The sequence below is a fragment of the Pinus tabuliformis genome, chromosome Q (genome assembly GCF_031772625.1).
Source record: "Pinus tabuliformis cultivar Carrire ecotype Pingquan chromosome Q, CPIR1, whole genome shotgun sequence".
In the NCBI taxonomy this organism is placed as follows: Eukaryota; Viridiplantae; Streptophyta; class Pinopsida; order Pinales; family Pinaceae; genus Pinus; species Pinus tabuliformis.
In genome coordinates this window covers 637,583,600-637,597,417 of record NC_142296.1, presented here as the reverse complement: position 1 = coordinate 637,597,417, position 13,818 = coordinate 637,583,600, and the positions used below count along the sequence as shown (strand labels likewise).

General features: G+C 37.6%; 1 pseudogene; it reads left to right on the top strand.

Moving 5' to 3' along the window:
* The first annotated feature begins 439 nt into the window (after positions 1-439).
* On the top strand, positions 440-8,501 carry LOC149221083 (uncharacterized; annotated as a pseudogene).
* The last annotated feature ends 5,317 nt before the right edge of the window (positions 8,502-13,818 follow it).

Here is a 13,818-nt window from a genome sequence, read left to right as displayed (position 1 = left end):
ACTTCAACAAGAAGAGGTTTGTAGCAAACTTTGCCAAGTTCGAGAATCAAAAATCTGAGGAAGATTTGAAAGGAACAGAAGTTCCGCAATCCAACGGCGATGAAGAAGAGGAGCACGTCCAGAAGAAGAAGAAGAAAGCGAAGCGCAAGTCTTGCGATGAACCCGATGTGACGTTTAACTTATTCAAGGCGCTAGATACAGAAAAGGAGGAGGAAGAGGCAGAGGCTTAGTCGCAGGCCTTTGTTGAGAAGAAGGAACATTTCAGAGAGCTGGAGGTAGCCGTAGCCCTGCGAAAGAAATACGGAGTGCATGAGGCAGGTGAAAATATCCCACCTCCACTCGAAAACTTCCACGAATTAAAGGCCAGATATGGGTGCAAGTCATATTTGACAAGGAATTTGGCTGAACTTGGATTCAAATAGCCCAATTCCCATGCCGACTAGAGAATCCCTCTAGAACAAGTCGAGGCCATTCTCCAACCATCTCTTAGCACAACAGAAACAAAAGTGACATTGGTGATGCGGCAGTTTGTTGAATCTATTGAGTCACAAATTTTGTCAGCCCTTAAGCAAGCGGCAATGGAAATCATTGAGCACTTAGGGAAAGAGGCTGCAATGAGGGTATTGGTTGCCGAGAGAAAGGCTACTCTTTTTGAACAGGAATTGATTAATACCAAGCAAGAGGCATTGGCTATGCTTTTGCGGTTGAAACACAACATGGATGCTCAGATTATTCAAGCAGAAAGGGCATGCGTGATTGAAAGGAAACAGATGCAAGAGATGGAAGCTAAATTACTGACATCACAAGATAGAGTGAAAACATTGAAGGCTGAGTTGAAAAGAAAAGGAGAAGTACTGGAGAAGATAAAAAAAGTGATGTGTCCATTGGATGATAACCGTCTTGATCTAATGAGTTCTTCCTCAGAATATTCAACAATGCAAGTAACATCATCAGCAAAGCAATCATCTGAGTGCATGCTTACTGGAAAACCTAGTTTGTCCTCTGTAATCATGAAGTGCAAAGAACAACATATACCTGCAAATGGAGATAACCAGGGAAGATATAAAGAAACTGTTAATGAATCAACTGCAGATGTGTTGCTTTTATCGAAAGGAAATGAGAACAAATAATGCATGTCTACTGAGAATGATTTAAGGTCGCAGTCAGTTCAGGAAAGATAGATGGCAAGCACTGTCTGTTTTAAAGGCCAAACAGATATACCTGTAACTACTGCTGCAAGTTTAACGCATGATTATTGTCCACATGCAAGGGGACAACATGTTTCTATTACAATGGCATATCCTTGTGCCAAGTTTGAAAATACCAATGTAAATGTTGATTTCGAAGACATGAATTCTGTGCAAAAAGAAAATGTTGGGTGTCTTTCGCAAAGCACAATCTTTGTAACCTCTATAGGGAAAAGTTGTACACTTGATGGAGGTTCAGTCCATTTGGATAGAAAAGCATCTCCAACTTCAGAGTCTAATGCTTCCCTAGGTGTTGAGAGAAAATTAGCTATGACTGATACAGGTGCTATTGCAGTTAGAAATCCAGAAAAGAAAAAAGATTGTGTGTCTTGTCCAGATGTATATAGTGCAGCATTTCTTCCACAAGATAGAGAAGCAAGTGCATGGGAAGCTGAATCTTCTCAGACTTCTGGTGGAGATGAGAAAGCTGCATCTTCTACTAGGGAGAGTCTAGGCATGAAAGTTGAAAACAAAGATGCAAATAGTTGTGGACTGGATACCAATAAGCATGTTGAAGAGAAGGGAAATCCAGAAGTTGATTTCAGTACCTCTAGCAAGTTTCTTGATAACGATGGAGTGTTGGAATTACTAAACAATTTAATACATTCTACTGTCAATAGTACAATCATGATTGATAAATCAATTCTCAGAGACATTCAAACTTGTCTGCAAAATGCACATGAAAAGATAGAGTTTCTGCAACTTGAATCACAACTGCAGCAGGAAGAATTACAGCAATGGAGTCATCATTCTGACTCCCATAAGCAGCAAGTTGATTCAAATCTAGTGCCCAAGGAAGCAGCAAAGTCACATGCAGATGCAGAAGTTCAGTCTGCACTTCCCAAGCCAATCATCAGACCTTGGGAAGAGCTTGTCCATAACAAGCACAGAACAGGTCTTGGATATGAGAAGGACGTGTCCTTTCATATTCCAGACTACTCCAAACCAATCCAATTTCAAAGTGCTGGATTTCTTGAGGACGGTTCATCTTCACCTGTTCTTCATGACAGTTCACCTTCAGCTGTTCTAGATTCTGCCCCTCTTCCACAGCAACAACAACAACAACAGATTGTGAAATGCCAACATTGTCACCGAGTTGGCCATCTGAAAGATCATTGTTTTGATCTTCATCCATGCAAGCACTGTCATAAAACCAACCATTCTTCAATATTTTCAATTAAAAATATGTAAACAATGTACAAAACTACACTAGCCTAGGTCCATCTTAACTTCAGATCTATCAAGTGCCAAGAGGGATCAAATCTTTCAAGGTGCAAACTTCTTTTTTGAGTGCAAAACTTAAGGAAAGTTTTGCACCTCGAGAGATTTGAGACCTCTCGGTGCTTGATAGATTAGAAGTTCAGATGGATCTAGGTTGGTTATACATACATACATATACACGTGTAGTCTAACTAATGGATGAAATGACCGTTTTCATGACATTTTTTCTGGTTAATTTTAACCAAAATCTAGTAGATATTTTTTAAAACTTGAGTTGAAGTTGTTTAATTTGTAGAATTGGAGTGCCCTAAGGGTTTTTCAGGGCATTAAATCCATTTATGCAATAAAAAATGTATTTTAAATAACAAAAAATTACAATCTTGTTTGAAACTATATTGCTGAATTTCGGTGAAAAAACCCATTCCATCAATAAGTTAGATTATATATATATATAAACTCATTTTATTTTATTTTTATATAATTTAATCGAGTCAAAATATTTACATAATAAAACATCACAGTATCTCTTGTATTCTAAACTAAAAACACTTCTCAATATAGTAAATAAAATATATACATACTATTATAAAATATATAGATATACCCTATATACAGTGATTAACTTTACTCATCTTAAAAGAAACTAATTCTAAATATTTAAATATTTAAATATTAGACATTTAATACAACATTCTTATCCATATAACAATTTCTTCAATTTCTTATTCATATAATACCTCAAATGAAATTTTATTATACTTGGGTTTAAACAAGGGCACTCTTTGGTGTATGTGATAGTGGAGGACAACTTTGCAAAGGAAGGTTGGTATGATTGTAGATGATAAGGATGTGAAAAGTGTGTGGCCATAAAGAGGGGTGCATGTGCTTACGTGATGTCACCACTTAAAAGATGTGGTGTCGGTGCCTTATTCTGACAATTGAATGACGTAACCAACACTCCACTTAAGAGTTGGTATGCATTGTCATATTTCTGGCGTTATGATGGGGACTTGAGATTTTCATTAATTTTTTTTATATTAATAATAGGTTGTTTATATATAGAGTATTTTCAGTAAATCTCCATTTCTGGTGTATTGATCCTAAATACAAAATTGATATCGCATATTCTAATAATTGAATTTTGTTTTTAAAAGAAAGTTGAGATTTACAATTAAAAAAATAGAATTTATATGAAATAGATGTTTTTTATTTTCTGAAATTTGTCATTGTAGTGTGTAGGATTGATAATTTTCTTTAATTGATATATGTGTCTTATTTTTGATAGAGCATTGACAATTCCATTATGTTGCTTGTAAATATGGGAAAATGTTACCCCACAAAAAGAGCAATAAACATCTTAGTTCTTTTCATCTAGTTTGTGAGTATGGGAAGATTAAAGGTAGACATCTCCATAACCCATTCAACAACAACTTTTGAATCTTTGAAAAAATCCATTCTTTGTATAGATTACCATTTTGCACAACATAAGACCCCCAAAGAGCAATGATCTTCACCCGAGTGTTGGAACCCAACCCACTGTCCCAACAAAAATGATAAAAATCTCCAGGCTTTATGACAATGTAAGTCTCATTGCGACATCTATTTTTATTTACAACGCCATCAAAAAAACCCACGGGATTTCTGCTCTAGATGTTTGCAATATGAATCCATCTCAATGATCCCTTATTGACCACAAGCCCAATTTCATTGAAGTATCCACATATCTTTATGCAAATGCTATATTGACGTCCACTAGAATATTTTCAAATATATTTACATTTTTGTTCCTGCAATGTCCCAGAATATATAAAGTGGAAGAGTTCAATATTCCTTGTAACTCGACATCCAATCCTTCAAACATGCTTCAACAGATGTAGAATTCCAATTGGCAATTATGTTTAAGATGTTCAGTACCCCAATCCAAATGGAGACTGCAAATGGACACTTGAGAAAAATGTGAGTCACATCCTCGAGTTCTGCCTTACACAATACACATCTACCTAGTCTAATGAAACCTCTCTGACATAAATTATCCCATGGTGATATCTTATCCTGTGAAACTAACCACCTAAAGCATTTGAGCTTAAGAGAAAATTTCCAATTCCAATTTTCCGAAACACCATCTTTCCTCATATAACTAATGAGTTAATGTAATGCAAGTAGTAGAAATAAAGAAATTAAAAACAAATTTAAGAGAGATTTTTTTCATATTTGTGAATAATAACTTTATATATGTAAAATATTGTGGTTAATTTAGGAATTTTGTATAATATTTTTAATAATAATTTCCTAAATGTAAATTAATGTGTCTTGTACAATGAGATTTGTATTACACATTTGCTTGTATTGAATTAAATTAAATATTCATCAATATTGATAATGATAAATTATTTCACTTTTTTATATTATTTTTAAAAATTAAATATACATTTAAATTATAAAATGATGGACTTTATAAAATTACTTTAAAATATAAATAAATCAGGCTAAATTTTGATTTGAAAATAGAAAATGAAAAGTTTGTTTATCATTTATTATTTAAAAAAAAAAAATGAATACTATATTATAGTAAATCCAGATGATAATAGTGTATATATCTAATATTTGAATTTGATAAAAATAAATTTAGTGTGATTGTTAAGGTTTAAAATTTAAATTATCTAATTAATTTAATGATATTTCAATTCATAAACAAAATTATGTCAAACTCTTGTTATGTTTTGAATAAATGGTGATTGGATGCTCTATTAAGGCACTCCTTAATATAAAGTCACTGGTTCAATTCCCCATTTCAATTAAAGTGATATATTAAACATGATGAAAATATAATCTCACCAAACTTACAATTTTATTTTTTTAAGCAAAACACTTTGATAATTACTTTATAAAATGTTTATGTAGCGATTTTTTTGTTTTTTGAAATAAGGATTTTTTCAACGTGGGTGGGCTAGAGAAAACAACTTTCTCACATTTGGACTTAAACTCTTATTATAAAAACACTGACATTTTGACTTAAAGTCTTAATATAAAAATACTAAGACATTTGGACTTAAAGTCTATAAAAATATATTATCATGTGAGTCTTAAAATTATTAAATTTTTCGATACCAAGAACCTTTGAGGCACCAAGAAGATATTAATAAATAATGAAATTAGAGACTGTTATTGACGCAAGCCATGTCCCAAAAGAAAAGAAAATATTAAAAATGATTAGTTAAGGTGTAACGTAGACTTTTGTTGGTATACATTACGCCACGAATAATTGCATTATGTATAATGTAGACTTTTGTTGGTATACATTACGCCACGAATAATTGCACTATGTATGAAATATAAAATCATAGCTGGGGATCCTCCTAAGGATTTGCTCCGCTCCTCTACATATCATGTTGGTTTTTGTTTTATACATCTTGATTCTAGGAAATTTAATTTTAACGTTACTCACTTGTATGTGTATATATATATGTGTTTATTTTATTTGAGGTGTTGTGGTTTAGTTTTATATTTAAAAACATAAAAATGATAATCATATATATAATAATAATAATTTGGTATAAAACATTAGTTTTAAATAAAATATAAATTGAATTTTAATTTTAGAGTATGATTTTTAAATACGAAAATATGTTAACCATTTATATATATATATATATATATATGTTTTGATGTTAGCCGGAGGTAAGAGTTACAGAGACTATGGATTATTTATGTTATTGTTTGTGTTTGGTCACACTTTTTTATGTTTTCAATGTTGAGTCAGAAGGGTTTGAAATATTTTATTGCATTGAGTTGTTTTTATACAAACCATTTTGTGACATTATTTTAGATATTGGTCTTTCAATTGAAATTATCATTGAGAATGGAGTAATTTCAGATATCACGTGTGGCAAGTTGATCGAGCTCCTTTGCCAAGTGAATGCAGTGAAGAAGATGTTGATCCCATTGTTCATGAATAAAATGTTGATTGAGATTTAGAAGAGTGGCAGGTTTTTTTTCGAATAGTCCCTCTAGACAATGTAAACATCTCCAACCTTGACAGTCTTGGCAGAAGGGACTTTGATATTCTTTATAATTGTCAGGGAACAATGTTGTCAAACGATATTGTAGAAAAAAAGCCATCCATTTTATTCAAGATGCACAATGTTCGGGTGTTGTTAACAATACCTCAATTGAGGATAGAATTTTGTCACCTTCCTCTTTATCGAACAATCAACTAGCCTCTTTTGAAATTGTTTTTCGACACTTTGTTAATGACGGAAACAATGATCCTTTGAGAACGTTAATTCAAGGAACCACTGGGATCGACAAGTCATCTCTTATTCATTGTATTTCTCATGCTCTTTTTGCTTTGACAACGAAAGGCACAAGTCCATTGTTGTTGCTCGCTCCAATTGGTATAGCTGCATATAATATACATGGCAAAACTATACACTCTACATTGAAAATTCCTATTAAATATATGAAGTCATTGATTGGCCAGGCTTTGGCAGTGTTTCAAGAAGAGATGAGGCACATTCGGTATATTTTGATTGATGAAATGAGATTTTTAGGTCCAAAACTATTCATACATATAGATTCTTGTTTACGAGAAGCCTTTCCTGAAAATAAGGATTCTCCTTTTGGTGGTAGGTCCATGATTCTTGTGGGTGACCTTGGGCAACTACCTCCTATTAAGGATAAACCCTTGTATGCAGGTAAAACAACAAGGAAGGTGTTATGGCAAAGCTTCAATATGGTTGTGACTTTAGATAAAATTTATAGGCTACAAGGAGATGATGCAAGGAAGACATTTTTTTGTAATATTCTAACCAATATTAGAAATGTACAACCTCTTTTGGCTAATTAGGATCTTCTCATGACACGTGTTGATAGTTTCTTATATCCATTAGAAAATAGTTTATTTGATTCTTCAATTTATTTGTTTACAACGAATAGTCTTGTCAATTTGTACAATCGGAAAATGCTAAAATCATTGAATTGTCCTATTGCAAGATGTTTTGCAGAGTGTAGTAGAAGAATTGAAATACGTGACAACGATGATGATGTATTGGAGCACGAAGTATTATTGTCTCGTGGAGAGCGTATCATGCTTACGTGTAATTTGTGGGTTGAGGCTGGGTTGGTTAATGGTGCACTTGGATATATTGGAGATATCTTCTTCACGCCTGGTACAAAGCCACCACAACTACCACAATTTGCTACAATTATTTTTGAAAAGTATATTGGTGTTCCATTTGACAATGATTGTTGGAACGTTGTACCCATAACACCTGTTGTTAGAGGGAATCTTAAACAAATTCCTTTGAAAATGGCGTGGGCAATGACTATATACAAATCATAGGGGATGACTTTGCAACGAGCCACTATAGATATTGGAGATAGAGAGAGAGACACGGTTTGTCATTTACAACTATATCAAGAGTGAAATCCATTGATGGTTTACAGATTTCACTTATTTTTTCTTTTCAACGTTATGCAAAAATGCAAAATAGGGCATATGTTACACTAAGGAAGAAAGAGGAGGAACAATTGAACTCGATATCATTTTGAGGTAATTATTTTTATTGTGGTTTGGTGCTTTCACGTGCTTTGAAATTAATATGTATACTTTTTGTGTTTGTTGTTGTTACTTGTAATAAATTGTAAGGAGATCAAAAAAGGCATTCATAGTAGTTCTCAATGGTTTGAATAGATTTTTTGATAGTTATAGTTATTGGTTAGAATAATTAGGGAAAAAAATGCATGGGTCATAAATTTATTTTTCCGAGGAAAAAAACCGAGCTTTTCTATTAATATGGAAATAAAAAAGCTACAAGCAGATGATTTAACATTCAGCAGAGTAAACTGCCTGAGACAGAGAGGTGTGAACCATCCTTCTCCGCGAAGTTCATCGAGCAAGTCTATACATATAGACATATACACCAAGTTCAGCTGAACTCGGCCTGCCACAGCCAAAACAAACCGGCTGTAAAGGAAGAACCCGGGTCTCCATTTTCAGGAAAACAACCCGTTAAATGTCCAAAATTGAAATAACAGAGTTTTTGTATCTTTTTTAAGCCATTGCGCATGGAAATACAGCAGTGTGATAATCAAAACACAGGAACATATGCCTCCAGAAACAATAAATAAATCCGTTACTCCTGGAGCATATTCAGCAAGTAAAACAAAAAAACCACTATGTGTAGGGGGCCAAATCCGTCTCGCGGATCTGGTCCTGAAGCTGCTCTTTTATCCTCCACGAACCCACAGGCTGTTGAAGACCTTCTTTAGAATACCGGTCTGCCTCATCATTTTTGTCCCTGTAAATGTGTTCAAGATAGAAAACAGAGAAAGAAGCTTTTAGAATTTGAATTTCATCTAGCAGAGGCATTAACATATAATTCCGACATCTAAATTTGCCATTGACCCAGTTGACAACATTTGAGGAATCACCAAAGATCTGAACTGTGAGGACCTGTCTGTGAATGAGCCAGCAAAGGAGAAGTTTTAGGGCTGAAAGTTCGGCATAGTTGTTTGTGCCCATCCCAAGACCCACCGAGGCTTTAAGCGAATGAGAAGGACTGATATGGATAATGATTCCGGCTCCGGCAGAATCGTTTTGTGCAGCCCCGTCAAAAAATGCCCAGGGTATACCTTCCCTTATCCGAACTTCTTTCTGCTGATTTTTGGAGGACGGACCTTCCGGTTCAGGTATGCTAGTAAGGATAGCAGAGCTCTGAATTGCAATTACCTGCGCCGGGGTAGCTTTTTCCATGAAAATGTTTCTATTCCGGGCTATCCAAATGCCCCAACAGATAATGGGTGGGAGGTTCCTCAAATTCTTCTCGGGATAGTTTTTCCACCACAAATCCCATGCTGTAGTTAGATCTCCCCCTTCCCATTTGGAGTTTATGTTCAAAAGCTTTTTTGATTCTTCCCAGACAAGTCTTGTAAAAGAGCATTCCACAAATAAATGTGAGATGGATTCCGAGGCTATTAGACATAAGGGGCATCTGCTCGGCCCCTGCTTGAACCGAGCTTGAAGGATTTCCCAAGTGGGGATCTTTCGTTTAAGCGCACACCAGAAGAAAATTCTGGCTTTCTTGGGGCATTTCAGCTTGAATAGAGGCTTTGCCCACCAAACAGGTGGCTCCCATCCCTTCTTCTCCATCAGGAAATTGTATCCAGCCTTTGGTGAATATAGGCCAGTCTCCGAGTGAGCCCACACGAGGGAATCAGGGAGATCCTTTATTCTTACATTTGTCCTCTTGAGTTCTTGTGTAAAAGCCTGCCATTCAATTCTCCAGAAAGGATCAATCCCCAGCTCCTCTACAGATTTCCATTCCTGCCCCCAGATGGAATAAACATCTAAATTTGCAATCTGACTTAAACTATGTATTCCCAAAGAATCTATATGAGCAAGAAGACCAGGAGACAGTGCATAAAGATTATTACAGCCAACCCACGGGTCCCTGCCAATCCTAAGACTTTCTCCGTTCCCCACCTGCCAAGCAAGTCCTTGTTCAATGACCTTGAAAGCCTCTGAAGTAGCCTTCCATATTACCGAGCAGTTTCTACCTTTTTTGTTTGGGTTCCGAATCCAATCCTCCAGGGGGACTGGGTCAATGTACTTCCTTTTAACTACTCTGGTCCAAAGGTTCTCTGCTGTGATAATACGCCATCCTGATTTTGCGGCCAGGGATTGACTAAAGTCCACGAGCTGCTTGATGCCCCAACCCCCCCATTCCTTTGGTCGAGCAATCTTATCCCAGGCAACCCAAGGAAGGACTGACTCTTCCTTGGCTCCCGACCACAGAAATCTGCTACATATTTGTTTTATTTTGTGAAGGACACCTTTTGGGATCCAGGTCAGCGCAGCCCAAAATACCGGAATGGCATGAAGGACAGAGTTTAAGAGAGTAAGTCTGCCCGCCCTTGAAAGCCACTTGAAACTCCAATGGGTGATCCTTTGTTCAATTTTAGCCACTAACCAGTTCCAGTCCTGCTTCCTGTAAGCATGTGGTTTTAACCAAAAACCCAAGTACTTGAAAGGCTGATCCATACTGCATATTTCAAAAGGTAGGTAGGAAGTGATCAATATCTCCTCTTGCCTGGAAAAAGCTTCCATTATAAGATGAGACTTTCTGGGATTAATTTGGAGTCCTGTAGCTTTCAGAAAAATATCAAGGATATCTTTGAGCGCTTTTAGTTCATTTATATTTCCATTTGTAAACAATAGAATATCATCAACAAATAGGAGGTGGGTTATGAAAAGATTTACAGCAACTTCCAAACCTGTAATCAAACCTGCACTCTTGGCTTTTTGGATCAGTCTGCTGAGGCCTTCAGCTGCCAGAAGAAAAAGAAGAGGAGACAGAGGGCATCCTTGTCTCAGGCCTCGCTGACTCTTGAAAAATTGTGATGCTGCCCCATTGATCAAAACAACAAAACTTACATTTGAAATACACCCCATGATCCAATTTATGAACTCCACCTTGAAACCGAGATGGGTTAATAACAGCCTGAGGTATGACCAACTAATCCTGTCGTAGGCTTTGGACAGATCCAATTTTAACACCGCTCCTTTTTTCTTTGCAAGTCTAATGCTATGGATGGTTTCCTGGGCCACCCCAATGGCTTCATGAATTTGTCGACCGTCCAGGAAACCAAACTGCTCACTGGATATGCACGCTGAGAGAATGGGCTTCAGTCGGACCGCTATGATCTTTGCTATAATCTTGTAAATAGTATTACAGAGAGAGATGGGTCTGAAGTCTTCAAAAGATTCCGGATCCTCTTTCTTTGGAATGAGGGCTATGAAAGTTGCGTTGAAAGGGCCATAAATTTCTCCTTTTTTCCTTGACTCCTCCACAACTTCTGTTAACTCATCCCCAATCTGCTCAAAGAAGTGAGTAAACAGTTCAATAGTCCAACCATCCGGGCCAGGGCTTTTGTCCTTTGGCATTGATTTTATAACATTTTCAACCTCCTCCTTTGTTACTTCCCTGCAAAGATTTTCTGCTTCTTCCTCCTCCACAAACCGTGGGAAAGCCTGAGCAGTTTGAATGATTTCGGCAATAGAGATTCCCCCTTGGTCAGCAAATAGAGATTGGAAATGATTCTTCCCCAGGTTTGAGATCGCCTCGAAAGAGGAGTACTCTCTCCCCTCATCATCCTTTAATTTCCAAATAGTATTTGCATTTTTCCGCCCTTTTGCATAATTATGGAAAAATTTTGTATTTTCATCCCCTGCTTTCAGCCAAATAGCCCTACTTTTCAGCCTCCATTCCTCTTCTTTGTCCAGAAGGAGCTTTGCTCTGCTCTTTTCTAACCCCAAAATTCTATCCTTCGCCTCTTGTGTTATGTAAGCATCTGTATCAGGGTCTTCTAGCTTACCAAGCTCCTCCTCAATTTTAATCAACTCCTCGTTTGATTTCCTCTTTCTGTCTGCAGCCCATTCAATGGTTGTCCTTTTTAACCTTTTTAAGTTCTCCAAAAAATGAGCTCCTTTATTTTCCGAAGAGGCAGTGTTTGGATGCCTCCAAGTATTCCTAAACATCTGGATAAAGGACTCCTCCTGAAGCCAAGAAGCATTGAACTTAAAAGGGGAGGCCGGCTTGGGGGGAGTCTTTGAAAATTCAAGATAGATAGGAAAATGATCCGAATTTCCCCCATCACCTACCCATTGTCTGAAGAGAGGAATGTAAGAAGCCAGAGACTCATTTATAAGAAACCGATCCAATCTTTTTGCTATTCTCTCCTCTCCCGTTCTTCTGTTTCTCCAGGTCGGCTTTGCCTTGATTATGTTAACATCAATCAGATTATGGGTCTGTAAGGTTTTTAGGAAAAAGTCGGCCAGAGGATCTTCCCTTGCATTTGGCCCCCAGGCTTCTGCCATCCCTAAAGTAAAATTTAGGTCTCCCCCTATCAGCAGTCTTTTGTCTTTTAACATTTCTTTCGAGAGGAGGGCCTCCCAAAAGGGTGCCCTGCCCTGGCAGGGACCATATACATTGATGGCCATAAAAGGCAGATCAAAATCAGGCGAAAGAAACTCCAAACCAAGTGCATGGGGCACGCCCCAAGAATTTAGAACCTTAAATCTTCCCTTTTTATAACCAATAGCAAGGCCTCCAGAGTGTCCTGCAGCATCTAGAGCAGTGAAAACCCAGCCCGGGAAGAGAGAGCATAGCGCGGACTCAACATCAGCACTATTGCCCAGCGTTTCCTGAAGAAAAATCATATCCGGGTTGTGGCGGGAGATCAAATCTTTTAATGCTAGTTTTTTGGGTTTACTAGCCAACCCTCTACAGTTCCAAGAGAAACAGATCATTTGATAACTGACTCAGGGGGTTTCGCTGCTCTAAGCGCCCCAGGGATCGACATTTGTTTACCATCCGCCACATCAAATTTGGCCTTTACTTGGGCTTTTGAAAGAAGGGATTTCCTCCCTCTACCTTTTTTTTGATGACTCTTCGAAGACTCAGGACAAAGTCCACCAACCGCTTCCGGGACAATCAAATGATTTGCAGGTCTTTTACTGTGGGATCTGAGGTTGTAATGTCTGACAGGAGAAGGAAACCCCGATGACTGGCTCATTTTAGATCGGTCCTCACAGTTTAGGTTTAATGAGGGGAGGGCTTCTGACAGAGACTCAATGCCTTGAAGAGGATCTTCTAAATTTGCAGCCATAGGGAAATCCGAAGACAAGATACCAATTTTTGATTCAGAATTTGAAGGAAGATTTAGAGGAGAGTGCTTCATACCAGTTTGAACGTCCGCAGGTGGGCCGCCTGGAGCGTCCAAAGGGTTTCCTTTGAAATGCTGGTCTTCATCGTCGAGGACCGGTATCACTACCTCCCGCTGCATGTCCGTCTCCTCCTGAATGTCAAAGCCTGCGCTGTGATGCTCTGCCTCTGTGAATTTTTCCTCCACCATTCCCTCGTTTTCCTTCATAATATCCTCCAAACCCCCTTCTTTACTCTTCATCTTCCTTCGTCTTTTCCCCAAAGGGCAGTCCCTAGCCAGGTGACCATATTCATGGCAGCGGTGACATCTGAAGGGGAAAAGTTCATAATCCAGAATCTGCTCATACTCATATTCCCTATACTGCAGAGTGACCGTTTTTGCCAATCCTTCCGACGGGTCTAGCCTAACGAGGATTCTCGCCACAGCTCGTTCAAAAGTGTGGAGGTAGGATCTATCAGCGTCCAGAAAAGTGCCCAGATGATTCCCAATGGACTTGAAAACTGAGTCAACCCAGAGGAAAGGAGGTAGGTTTGGGGCTCTAACCCATACAGGAAGTTCTTTAACCTTCTCCTTTGAAGCATCGAACATAGGCGACCAACGTTTAAAGAAAACCGGGCGATCCCCG